Below are 14,374 nucleotides of genomic sequence, written 5' to 3' on the forward strand. Positions count from 1 at the left end.
TCTATATATTCTTTTCTTTTTTTCTTCCCAACAGCTTTATAGTATGCTTCACAAGGATCCCTATCAGATAGAGAGGGTTATTTTCCGTAATATTTCTTCAAATTTTTCCTATAATAAATTGCGATAAAGAGAACATTAAAGATAAGGAATAAAATGATAATGGAAGAAAAAGTCAAAAACATACATAACGTTTTAGCTTAATTAAATGTGGAGCTGAGCAATTAACCCCCATGGAATTGGGATCAACTTTGAATAGGGAACAATTACTATTTATTTACAAGGTTACAACAGAAGATTAAATACATTAGACTTTGGGTAAAATTACACTGGACAACTATGGTCTAGAACAAACACATGAAATTTATTAGCCATACTCATTGAAGACATTCTGGAACTTCTCTGCTTTCGAGAATCAAGCATGAAAGATGACTTCTCATAATAAAAACATACAGGGAAGATGATTAGGTAAGAAATAAGGGTGATGAAAACAATGATCACAAAAACAAAGGCAAACAACAAATTGGTCATGAAAATAATCAACAACTTGTGGAGAAGGTTACTCATGCCATGTTAAACTATTCTAAGCCTTTTACCTTGAAGTTACAGTTATTTATTTTTTTGCTTTTTGTTGATCCAAGAAAATAATTTGAATTTTGTTTATCGACTTCACCAAGAATGGAAGTACTCGAAACCTCACCTAAAGAATGACCGTTGGTCAATGATCTTGCAATGAATCGGACTATTGTATGTATTGCAAGCATCATGGACAATTGGTAGATGTATGCACAATCAAGAACATACATGAGGAATACCGAAGGAGAAAGGAGCATGAAGCTGAGAAAAGAAACAAAAACGAAGCAGGCACTTCCAGAACAGAAAAAGGATCAACAACCTGAGAACAAGGAAAAAGAGGACACAAATCCAAAGATCATAAACCAACCATATCTTTATATACTACTTTCAACAACATTTTAAGACAAGTTTTCCCTTCTAATAAGAAATGACATGTATATCTTCAGATAAGTTTCAAAGCTTTGGACTTACATGGACAATTTGAGAGCTTTCTCATAAAAAAAAGATTTGTTATCATGACCATGCATATAGACATGCAAATGTAACTCGCTCGATGTTGAATCTCGTCCCTTTTCAATACCCTTTACAAAAGAAAAAAATACTTTTTAGATACAAAAATATTGTATATATATCATACAACCTAAAGATGTTACATATATAATTTGTGAAATATATACTTACAAGTTTCTTGCGATGTCCTCGAATTGAGATGGAGCCACCTGTGTGAGTCACAACAACAACTTCACGGCCGCCACAACGATTCTTTGCATTTGTTTCTGACTTTTAGTAGACTCATCACTTCCCAAAGTTGTGTCTATTTTTTCAAAAAAATCTCAGGTACATTACTTGGCCTAACTCCTCCCCTTTTTATTGTAGAAATAAAATTTCTGCATTTTGTAACCGTCTTGACCAACCAGTGTCTCTTCACTTCACTTTCACTAATAGAAACATCACAATAGAATTTTTTTGAAATAAACTTTGAAAGTAATATATCAATATCCTATTTATTAGTACTACTACACTTTTCAAACTTATCTATGATGAAAAGTAATACCTTGAATTCTCCAAAATAACCTTGAATACACTTTTAAAACTTATCTATAAGTGTCCGTGAGTGGCTACTACTAGAATCAGCATCAATAATTGTGTTTGTATGACCTCTTGAGTTGATTTGAGTAGATAGATCCTCTTAAACAATTAGATTACTAGAATTTGTTGGGATGCTATGAGAGACAGACCCTGAAATATGGGATTGCTTTTATTTAGTGTAGCTAGAGGTATCTTGCAGATAGTTGGGGTGGTATTTTGAGCTGATATAAACACTTCCCACGACCTCTGTCTCGAGCCATACCTATAAAATAATATAACAGTGTAGCGTGTAGTTGGCTTCCTGAAAATATAACAACGTAGTTGGCTTCCTGAAAAATGTACTATCATGTGTACACAAAGAAACGTTTAGTGATGTGGAACAACATACACAACAGGCATCGGAGCTTCTTATCCGATGTCAAAACAAAATATTGACAGACCTATATAACATGAAAAAAATAAGGCAAACCCACATAATATCATGTTGTATAAAAATGAAATAACACTAACAAATGACTATCACAAAAAAAAAGCAAGTCCAATGTTTTTCACAATGTGATGAGAATAGTATTGTTTGTTGACAATGCTTGCAGCATTTATCCACTGCATATGGAATGCACCAAAGAGACAAACATGTAACAAATAGAACATGGATAGAGAATATACTAGTTACAGTAGATGAAAAAAATATTACAACAACAAAAACTAGACTCAAAGATTTGTTGCTAGTATACATATATAATTAAGCTATCTCACTGAAGTGTGACAAAATATTAAAAATACCACTAAAAATTTGTAGAACAAGTTAAAAAACTTATGTCTGCAAGCAAAAAAGTGAAATAATTATAATTGTGTTTGGTTAGAAGATTTACACAAAGAATAAACTTCAGAAATCTATATTAGATTCTAAAAATTTGAATACAATCACAAAAAAGAATATTAGGAAACTGGAGAAGTCGTTTAAGAGTCTTAAAAGTTTAATACCATCAGATTATGTGTTTCAAATAAGGCACCTATACCTAATGCTTACATTCTTTCATCAAAGATGGTATGTAAAACACTAATGTAAAATGACCACAAAGCATAACAATTGTTTCAGTGTTCCTTGTAGCAAGGAAGAGAACACAAACTCTCTTTGAATTGTCCATCAATGATAATTAAAAGACGGTAGCTCAAAGAGGGGAAAAGGTAAATGTGGATATTTCCTAGGCATCTAAAGCATCACAAAACACCTTTCATTCAAATGAAACATTCAGTTACCTCATATGTATAACATTCAATAAATGTGGAGATTTCCTAGGCATCTAAAGCATCACTGTATTTAAACATCAGATTGTCTTGGTTATTAACAAGAACATATAACAATAACATCAACTTTTCTTGTTTATTATCAAGAAACAATAACAAAACAAGTAACAACTAAACACTTAATATAAATGAGTTGTTGTACACAACTAGTAGTATAAAACTATAGATATTTCTCATAAGAAATAACATTAAACTTGTTCTTTCAAAATAAATTAATTTCTTATATGAGAAATAGAACACTTACTTGATGTCAATGTGTTTCTTCTAGTTTCACACACACTGAATTACAATGTCTTTCTTCTGAGATTGAAAGCTGAGACAGAAGAAAAATTCAATCATAACCATAATATAAACCCCAAATCACCTAAAAATTGTATTTTCAACACCTTCTACATTGTTTAATTAATATAATGAACAGAAAAAAACTTTGTATATACAAGCATAGCATAAAGCAGAGGATTGCAGTGGGTTGATTATCATGTTGGAAATAGTGTTACTATAGTTAAACAATGACAAATATTGTAACGACTACCAACGATTCACATAATTGATACCAACTAGTTCCAAAATTCGGGTTGAGATATTATCAATTGATTCATGAACCAAAAGAGCCAAAATAAGAACACATCAAACCACAACTCAACACAGGACATATAAAGTTTGCTCTGATGATATAGAAACTATTGAAACTTCAGTATCAACAAAGATACAACAAGTTTTCATCCAAGAAATACAAAATCCGCAATTTTCCACCTGGGTAATAAAGAAATATCCCTAAAATTAAACTTTGTGCAAATAACAGTCATACCATAAACACCATATTAATCCAAATCTAACAAAGCACCCGAAAAAATGAAACATTTATATGTATAGAGGATATGAATGTAAGTGTATTTTGTAGAAAGTATCACTAAACAAAACTCCATCTGAAATGGTAAGAATTTCAATTAAAACGAAAAATATTTGATTTTCTCTTACGAATACCACTTCCACCCCCTTTCAAGGGTTTCTCAAGGGGTATGCATCCCTATAACCACAAATCTCGGCAAGAAAATCACGACACCACCATGCCTTACATAAAGGAGATGGACATAGATGAACAAAGAGATATTTCCTTTAAGCTGAGGTAATAGAAGCGTGGGAACATCTCTAGACTGAGGATGAAGAAGACATAAGGTGAGATGAGAGTTCACCTGAGGAACGGGAGTTCACACGAGGAAGAAAACCCTATTTTTTAGGGAAAATGTTCTACTCTTTCCTTTTTACTTTGTGATGAGTTAATAAAGTTCCAACTAAGTTAAAACATATTTGCAACAAACTTAATGACGGTTTATGACATCCATTGCTACTACAAAGATATTTATTTAGAATAAATTTTGGCGATAAAAAATTCCGTCATTGTACAATTTAAAATTCATAAAATATATTTATTAATCTAGCAATGATTTTTCGTCACAAATTTCATCGCAAAAAATTGTTAAATTTCGTCACACCCACTTTGTTGCAAAATCCGTAGCAAAAATTAGGGCACCAAAGTTTTGCGCTATTTTATAGCGACCAAAAAAATATTCTGTCGCCAATCCGTCGCTATAGTGTAACTCAAATTTTTGTTAGTAATTTTTGCATCAAAATGGCTATTTCGTTGCTGATCAGTTGCCATTTAGTGATGGAATATATGTTGTCATTGATATCCGTCACTAAACACTAGTTTTCTTAGTAGTGAATGTACTAAAGGTTTATGTGATAAGTGTAGATTTCACAATGAACTCCATATATCTAATGTATCCAGATCTTAAGCACCCAAACTAAAACTGCCAGATCCAAGTCATAAGTGGGTTAGTTGCGGTCATGGATCTTAAGCTGCGTCAATGCGTAAACAGTAATCTGGCTCTGTTGCATCAACACACAACCAAAACCAATGTCTGATGTGTCACGATGTATCGTGAAGCCCTCGCCCTCAACTGGAAGAGTCCATATTGGGGTGTTTGTAAGCAACTTTTATGCCTCTGAAATCTCCTCTTACACTTCTCCAACCATACAAAGGGAACACCCTAGCGAGTCAACCGAGTCAATGAAACTACAATTGTAAAGAAACCCTTGACAAAACTCTTGTAATATCCTACCATTCAAACGAAGCTTCGTATCTTAGTCATAGAATAGGCCTGGACCATCCACGAATAGCTTCAATCTTCGCAGCATCCACCATAATACAATCATTGGACACCACGTGCTTCAAGAATAATACAAAATGAAGCCAAAACTCGCACTTTGTTAGCTTTTCATACAACCGATGATACCTCAAAGTCTGCAGCACTATCCACATATGTTGCTCATGATCACTATGGCTCCGCAAGTATACCAAGATCAACTATGAAGACAATAGCAAATGAAACTAGATAAAGCCTGAATACACGAGTCATGAAATCCATAAAGTCTGCAAAGGCATTAGTCCACCCAAAAGACATCATCAGGAACTCATAATGGCCATAATGAGTCCTAAATGATGTCTTAGGGATGTCCATAGTTCTAATCCTCAACTTATGGTAGAGTAGGATCTCAGGTCAATCTTAGAAAACACTGCAGCTCCCTGAATCTAGTCAAATAGATCATCAATACGAGGCATATGATAACGACTCTTCAATATCACCTTATTCAACTGCGTATAATCAATACACATCTACATAGTACTATCATTTTTTTTCACAAACAGGACTGGGGAATCCTAAGGTGATACACTACGCCTAATGAATCCCTTACCCTAATGATCCTGAAGCTGAACACTGAGTTACTTGACCTTTGCGAGGCCATATAGTATGGTGGGATGGAAATGGAACGATTATGCATCTCCAAATAAATGGCAAAATCAATATTCAGCTCAAGGAGTAGGCTAGAAAAGTCGGGAGGAAACACAGTTGCGAAATCTCAGACCATAGGCGCTGAATCAATGATAGGGCCCTATGTAGTAACATATCTAACATAAGCCAAATATGCTAAACATCCACCTATACATATGAAATCACCCTGATTGACGTGCGACTATGAGAACCTTGCCACACCTTGAAAAGAATACCAGACATGGCTAAAATGACAATCTTGGCATATAAATCAAGAACTCTTTGTTGAGGGGATTACAATTTATGGCCAAGATCAATTAAAATCCACCATACAAAGCTCAATAAGATCTACCCTAGGAGTTTCCCCTAAATGGTTACCGCGCATGACCTATAATCTTGATCCACCACTTAAGAGAACTTACTAGGGTCAAAACATGCAAACATACCATTGAAGGCTCAGGTTTCACCCCAATCGAGGAGTACAATAAGCACACACATATGAATAAGTATAACAAGGATCAAATAACTTTAACGTGGACTGATGGCATAAAATAATTGTACTTATGATCACATCATCTGATGCCTCGACCTCTACTCTAGATGGAGTTTCATAGTATTAGTCCAAGGTGCCTCTACCAGCGTATCAACTCTACTACTCATCCCACCTCCCCTGAGACCCCCTAAACACTTTCACATTGACGTCCTCCTCTAGCTGGAGTTCTTATATTGTTACAGGTCTCACTGATTGAGGATATAGTAAGGATGATCTTAAGCTATAAAACTTTTGAGTCCAATTTCAAAGCTCCCAACATGTGAAACAACCCTACAATGAACTACACACTATTGGAGGCCAACAACCTTGAACTGAGGAATATGTCTGAAACCCACCTCAACCCTGACTCAGACCAGTACTATAATAATCCTTACAGTGTTAGTCACCCTCTAATAACTATAATGATGCCTGAAATGGGCGACTAGGCTGACCCGACTGAAACCTCTCTTGAACCTTGGTCTCGAGTATCCCTAGGCCTAGGATGAGCCCTAATAAAGTTGTTCTCCTATTTGATCCCCTTGATGCTTCCCCGTGGGCATCGCGACGGAGCTTGTCACTCGTGTAGGCATGGTCCATTACATCCTGAAAAAACTAGCTCATTGAAACCATATAGTGTGACTCAATATGCAGCTGCAACCTCAACCCTCTAATAAAGCACTTGACTCTCTCCTCTTCTGTGGGAATGATCATGGTGGCATGATAGGATAACTCATGAAATATGACCTCATACTCTGAACCGTCAGGGAGCCCTAATCAGACCTTGGGAAATCATTAAGATGCGTATCTCTGAAGCTCCGTGGGATAAATCTCACCAGAAAAAAATCATATTCACGTCATTGGCGAAGACCCAACTAGTCTGTTCTTCATGAAAGACTGTGACCACCACCTTGACGGCTTCTTTCGACTCCACCAACCCCTATGTGTGTAGTCGCTCCGGACAAGTAGTGAGGAAATCCTTGGAATCCTCGCTAACTTTCTTAGTAAACCACGATGACGTTAGTCTCAGAAACACCGCGAGTATCTTTTTCTCCCTCGGTATCATATCTATGTCTAAAACATCCGGCTGAACAATGGCTAGTGGTAATGACTACTAAATCTCTAGGGCCACTGTTGCAGGGTTAATATGTGATACTAGAACCTGCTTTGGAACTTGTGTTGGGGCCTGCTTCTGAATGCCCCAAAGAGGCGCTAGAATATGTGTAAGCATAGCCTCAAGATCAGGGGAGGTAGCCCGTACAAGTGGTGGATTTGAAGGTTCTGGCTCCAGCGACTAGGGAGGAATTTGGTCTATGTGACGATCCACCTCCTGCTCCATAGTCCCCTCTTTATCTCGGGTTGGTGTTGATACCTAAACTTGACCTCAGGGTGTACTTTTATTATACGTGCATGCCATCTTTTATTAAAATAAAACAAGTAAGATTCCATGAAACCAACTAGACAAAAATGAACAATAATGAAACAAAATAAGAAAAGTCCCAAAGGACATCAAGTATCCCCCCGAAGATAAGTCACAAATGTCTCTGTGTCGATTCTCTTTATTCAACTAGATGTTAGTTGTGTACAAGTTAGATTGACAAAGATTGTGTTACAATACCAACTTTGTCATGACCCAATTTCTTGAACCATGATTGGTACCTACCAACCCCCCCCCCCCCCCCCCTTTCAAGTAGCTAAGCCAAACCTTATGTTGTAACTTGAGAGTAATATGACTGAGGGGGGAACTATCCTCAACTATGTGTAGCATAAATTAATAGAACAAATAAGAGGAAGACGGATGTAAACCGAAAAAAATATGTATACAAAATATACCTCCTAAAATCTAGAAGTCACATGAATAAAACTATAAGAGTACAAGTTCCAAAAGTGGACCACAGAAACAAGACTGCTTATAAAAAGCAAATGGCAAGTCAAAATGTAAATATGGAATAGAGACAGGAAATCCCAAAAGGTCATGTGCTTATCCTCGTCTCGAGAACAGTCCGCTACAGGGTTGACCTCAACGCTTATAGTTGGAGTTAAGACCTGCATGGTGAAAACAGATGTAGAGTGTAGCATGAGTACCAAAGCAATAGGTACCCAGTAGGCATCATAGGTTGACTAACCAAGAAAGATAAAATTAGATGGAGAAGATAGAATCAAATACAAATAGAGGTCAATAAAAATAAGAATAGAACAATCAGAGAGCTAGTCTAAGGTTATTTAACCTAAATACTGCTAGACCTTCATAAGACTCACTAGGTAAACTTATTCATAAACAAACACGAACCTGAATGGACTCCCATAAGACCGATAGGTACCCAGAGAAGCCACAACTAAGTAACTCAAAGGAAACCTAACTCTTGATCAACACAACCAAAAACTCCAACCGAGTCAACAAGTCTGACTTCCACATCGGGCCATCTACTCACCAAGAACTTTGGAAAATTACCATACATGATAATGTCACGCAAGGATATATACATCTCTTTTAATGGACTTAATCAAACATCCCAATAAGCTAGCCCTTCACGCGCACAACCCAAGTCAGCCAAGTGTATCATCTAACACTTCTGGGGGCCCTGCTCTACTAAAAGAGAGTGCGTGGAATTGTCAACTCCGAAGAGGAAATCAAGTAACTTATATCGAACTAGACTACAAGAAATTACATAATTCACAATAATTTTTAAGCAACAACAGTAAAAATGTTTGCTTTATAGCAACAACTTAATAAAACTATTGCTATATCATTAAACTTTTATGCACGACTACTTTGTTGTTAGCAAATATGTTGACGTTGTTGCAATATTATATACTTAATATTATAACTATTAAATTATAAAAAATTTCAACAACATTTTAGCAACAATCCATAGCATTGTTAGCACATTTGAATAAATAACAACCCTAATTAATTGTTGATATATTGTAAAAAATTAGGTTTTTAGGGATAATTTCAAAGATCTCCCTCCAGGTTTTGCTCTATAACAGTCCCCTCCTATGCGGTTAATGATATTACTTCTACCTCCCTTATTTTCATTTTCTTGTAACCATTCTTTTAACGTATTTAAAATAAATATAAATAAATTTTGATTTGACATTTTTACCTTCTATATGTTAATTTCTTCATTTTAACAAGTATCATATAACAAAATAACTAATTTGACAAATAATTTAAAAAGTAAATAATCACAAATATATATATATATACATATATTGACTCTTTCATCTCCATTTCACCTTTACCAATTCACTGATGATTATTTCCCACCATAACCCATCATTTTTTGGCAACAATTTCTTCAAACATAGAAGATAAAAATGAACTCTCCAAGTGAGAAATTCAATAGAACGATACGATTTTGTTCTAGTTAAATATTTCCACAATCTAAGAAGAAATATGATCCAAGAAATATAGATAAATTGTTGAAAATTAGATCTAAGCTTGCATGATGATTAATAACGAGGAAACTGTTAGTTTTTCAAAGCAACTGAATTTGTAATTTCGAAACAGATTTTGTGTTGATTTTAAGTATTAGTTAAATGAATTATTTTTTATTTATATAATATTTATTAATATGAAGAAATTAATATATAGAAGGGAGGGTAAAATTGTCAAATCCAAATTATTTTATATTTATTTTAAATATATTTAAAGATTGGTTACAATAAAATGAAAACAAGATAGGGAGATGTAATATTGTAAACCATATGAAATGTGAGTGTTATAAAACGAAATTTGGAGGGAGGTCTCTCAAATCATCCCTTAAAAATATTAATCACAATTTTTTTATTGTTACAAAATGTTGAATTAGTTGTTACCATACTTCTGGGCAATATAATAAACTTTAAATACAAATAGAGTTAGCAACAACAAATTAGAATGGTTGACTATAAATTTTGTTTTTCCAACAACGTAAGTTAATTGTGGCATTAGAATAATTGCTCATTTTTTTAACCTTTCACCAAAAAAATGCGCCAAATTTCTAGGTTTTTTTGTTCTCTGCGCTATATTGAACTTTCCCTCTGTTGCATCATCTATCTCTTCGTTTGTTGGGTTCTTTTGCTATTGACGGATATTTACTATTGAATAGGGTTTTTTTATGGTCTTTTGTGAATATGATTCTTAATTGTATTGAATTGGAATCATACAACCTCTTAGTTACAATCACTCCTTTACCCCCAACAATGGTTATAACTCTTCTATTATAGGGGTTTAATGAAGATGGGTTAGAGACAAATTTTAGTTCGGTGTGGAAGGATGAAATCTCTTCTCCAAATTGATAGTAGTTTTTTAAGTGGGCATTTGATTCTTCCTTTCGATTCTTTACGAATTTAAATTGGTACTTTGATTTCGATTTTTCAATATTTCGATAATATATATCAAGTGAATTGACTTCTATTTGGTGTGATTTTTCTTGTTCGATTTGATTATTCGGTATAGATCTTGTATACTATGTTATTTTGAACGTCAAAATTCGCTATTTGAGTTGCTCTGGTGGCTCATTGGGTAATGTTAAGTTTTTCTTGTTCCTATGTGGCTCACTGGGTGGGGGTAAATGAAGACAATAAAATTTGCATCGAGAAAACAGTAATCAAGAACGGAAAATTTTATCAACAATCAATTTTATTATTTCAAATCTGAGTATTACAATCTCAATAATTCCTCTAAATTCGCCTTTTCAAATATAAATTCAAGGGTTTTAAGCTTATTCATAAATCTCTGATGAACTTGAACTTTACATTGATGTTGATTTTTATTTGAATTCAAGGGTTTCGAGCTTGTTCTTGAATTCGATGGTCTTGATCTTGATCGTTCTTGAACTTGAATGCTTGAAATCTTAAACTTGTAGCTTTGTCGAGAATTAAATAGCATTTGTACCATGAATTTTCTCTAGCTTCTTGATTAGAATTTTCTGTCCCTTTTCTGAATTATGAGGACCCCTATTTATAATTTTAAAATAGAAGAGTTGCGATTGGAATATGATTCCGTTCGGCCAATCAGATTTAAGTGACATGGAATATGTGCTTTATGGAGCGGACTTGTCATCTTTGACACATGTTATGATTCTATTGGTTTTTTATTTGACTTGGCATGCCACATCATTTGCACAGTGTGCCAAGATGGGCTCTAGAATGAGATGAAATTGGGCTTAACAAATTAGGTTCATCCATTATAGTCCAAATTAATTAATTTAGATTTTAATTAAATCCATATTTATTGGACTTAAATATTTAACTCAATTATGTCAATCACAATATTTATTTGGATTAACAAATTTACGAATTTAATATAATTAGAATCATTTTATAAATTTATATTTAATAAATTTTAAATGATTACAGTAAGTTTATCCAGTTTTCCTCTGGTGGCATGCAACCATGCACAAAACACATCAATTCACAACAATAAAAACAACTTTTAGCGACATTAAATATTGATATTAATAGAGTTTTATAGTTTTTACCGGCATCAGTTAAGTGTCATTAAAACCAATGTTGCTTAAGGCTTTAGGAATGTATACAAAAAGTGTCAATTGCCGCTAAACATACATATTTAGCGACAATTATGAATTGATTACCGCTAATAATCATTTTTCTTATAGTAATTCTCTAATGCCATATCTTCAGCCAGAAGGATATTCAATCTATATGACCACTAAAGTGGGATGAGCATAGTGAGATCTCATGTGTTTTTGGTCACTAACTTGGTGTTGTAGATTAGAATCCATTAATTTTATAAAAAAGATATTTACATTTCCAGGGTACATAACTTAAATACTAATAGATATCGTGCAACTCTAAAAGTAAAAGATAAACTAGTCTTAAATATATTTGAAGCACTTAAGTCAAATATAGACACAAAGAACTGGAAATTTTCTATATATTTGAAGATTAATAAATAATCACAACCAATTGAATAGTACTCCTTGAATTCGTTCCAATTTAACCATTTCATGCCAATAATGTTTAGCAGTTTTACTTTCCATACCACACCATTTGGGACCTCAAGCAACACAATATCTCCATATTTGTGCCATTGTCGATTATTAATTCGTTAGGGATGTGTAATTAAGAGGATGGGAGAGTGGATAATCTTGTAGTAGTGAGGGGTTATCTTCGGTATATCTACTGATTTAGCTTCCATTGCCCTCGTGTCTCTGCCATCCCTTCTGGCTACTTTTCCCGTCTGGCTGCCATGTCTTCCGGATGCTCTTGGCCTCATCCCATCTGTCTACCATCGCTACTGGTTGTTGTTCTCGTGGTAATCTACTGTCAGTTTTTTCCACCTGCTTTTGGAAAGTCATTGGGAGAAATAAAAATGTTACCAAAACACTCATCATTCAGCTTCATTGCTTCACTAACTGATACTCCAGTGTTCCATAAACAGGTCAACTGAGTATCTCCTCCCCCCCTCCCCCCAACAATCCTTTTCCAAATCTGGAAATGAGATGTTGAGTTCAAATGTTGAAACACCCTCCCTTGCTTAGTGGTCAATGAAGTGGGTCGTGAATAATGAGATCTCAGATTCAAACGTGTATACTCCTTCTTTTGACTAAACCTTGAGGGTAGAGTTATCTAGTATCTGCATTGGTGGGCCGTATATTCAGCAGAAAAGTTGAAGTGTGTGCAAGTTGATCATGACACTAGAGTAATCTAGTATCTGCACTGGTGGGCCGTATATTAAGCAGAAAAGTCGAAGTGTGTGCAAGTTGATCTTGACAGCAACATCATAAAACAATATTAGCTCTTATTTAAATGTTATTTCTAGATTGCTTTGGACTATTTTCCATGGGTCGAGAGTATATTAGAAATAATTCATTTATCTTTGAGACTATTTGCACTTATGCAAAAAGAAAAAATGACTATTAAAAAACAGTTTCTCTTATCAAATTGGACTATTTGCACAATTTGATTTTTTGACTTTCTCCGCTATTAATTTTTTGCGTTTTTTTCATTTTCTGATTCTGGCAAAAACAAATTGTTATAGAAAGCATTCTTGAATTCAATCTGGTACTGATTAATAACATATTCATATTGTGTATTGATGCCACCAGTTACTTGTTTAAGTTGATCAATTTTTACATGACTTTCTTGACAAACTGATAAATCATTCTTGGTTGGGAGATCTTACCAGCTAACCTGCTTGTACGAAACTTCACAAAAAAATTAGGGTTGTTTTTATCTTGCTTGTGTCTGACATAATGTAAAATTGCACATTGTGTCTGAATTTGTTTTATCTCTTTCTTGTTTTCTCGTTGTATATATCATATTGGCTTAACTCATCGTGACCCCCGATGACACTAATTTTCACATAGACACTTCAACTAGACTTTGTTCATTTTAGACACCTCATATCATGTCCGACTGTGTCATTTTGACATTTTTTGTTGACATGACATAATGAGTGTGATTCACTCCTTACCAGCGCATGGAGAACTTATATTTAACCTATTTTTATTCAATCTTTCTCTTCTTCTTCCCCATTTTAGCCATCATTTTTCAAAACTTAAACTCCTTCCATGGAGAAATAGATCTAATTGTGCTCCAACACCAAGAGATTTCATTCTTAACAACTTTTCTTATTTTGGTGTCATTCTTCCACCTTGAAATGTTTTGAAAAAAATCTAAATATATTTTCTTAAAAGAAAATATATTTACTTAAAAGAAATCTAGAAAATTCGTATAGGGAACTCTTTGTTTATATTTGAAGTTATAAGTAAGAGGAATCAATTTTTGCAAAGAAAAGTAAATAATTCCTTTCAAATAGTTAAATTACTATGAAAGTATATTGGAGAAAAATAATCTGAGGTAGGGGGTTGTGGAATGTGGAAAAAACAATCCGGTGGGGGAGAGGTTGAGGATCAGGGGTGTTGGTGGTGGAGAAGACAACATAGGGCTTGTAAGTGGTTAATTCTTTTTAAAATTATCTGAATAAAAATTAGACACGCCATTACGTCATTGGCATTTTTTGTAAACAACTCAAAATTCATCACTATAAAATTATTTTCAATATATATGCCACATTTATTTGATTAAT

Source organism: Solanum lycopersicum, chromosome 5, assembly GCF_036512215.1.
Source record: "Solanum lycopersicum chromosome 5, SLM_r2.1".
In the NCBI taxonomy this organism is placed as follows: Eukaryota; Viridiplantae; Streptophyta; class Magnoliopsida; order Solanales; family Solanaceae; genus Solanum; species Solanum lycopersicum.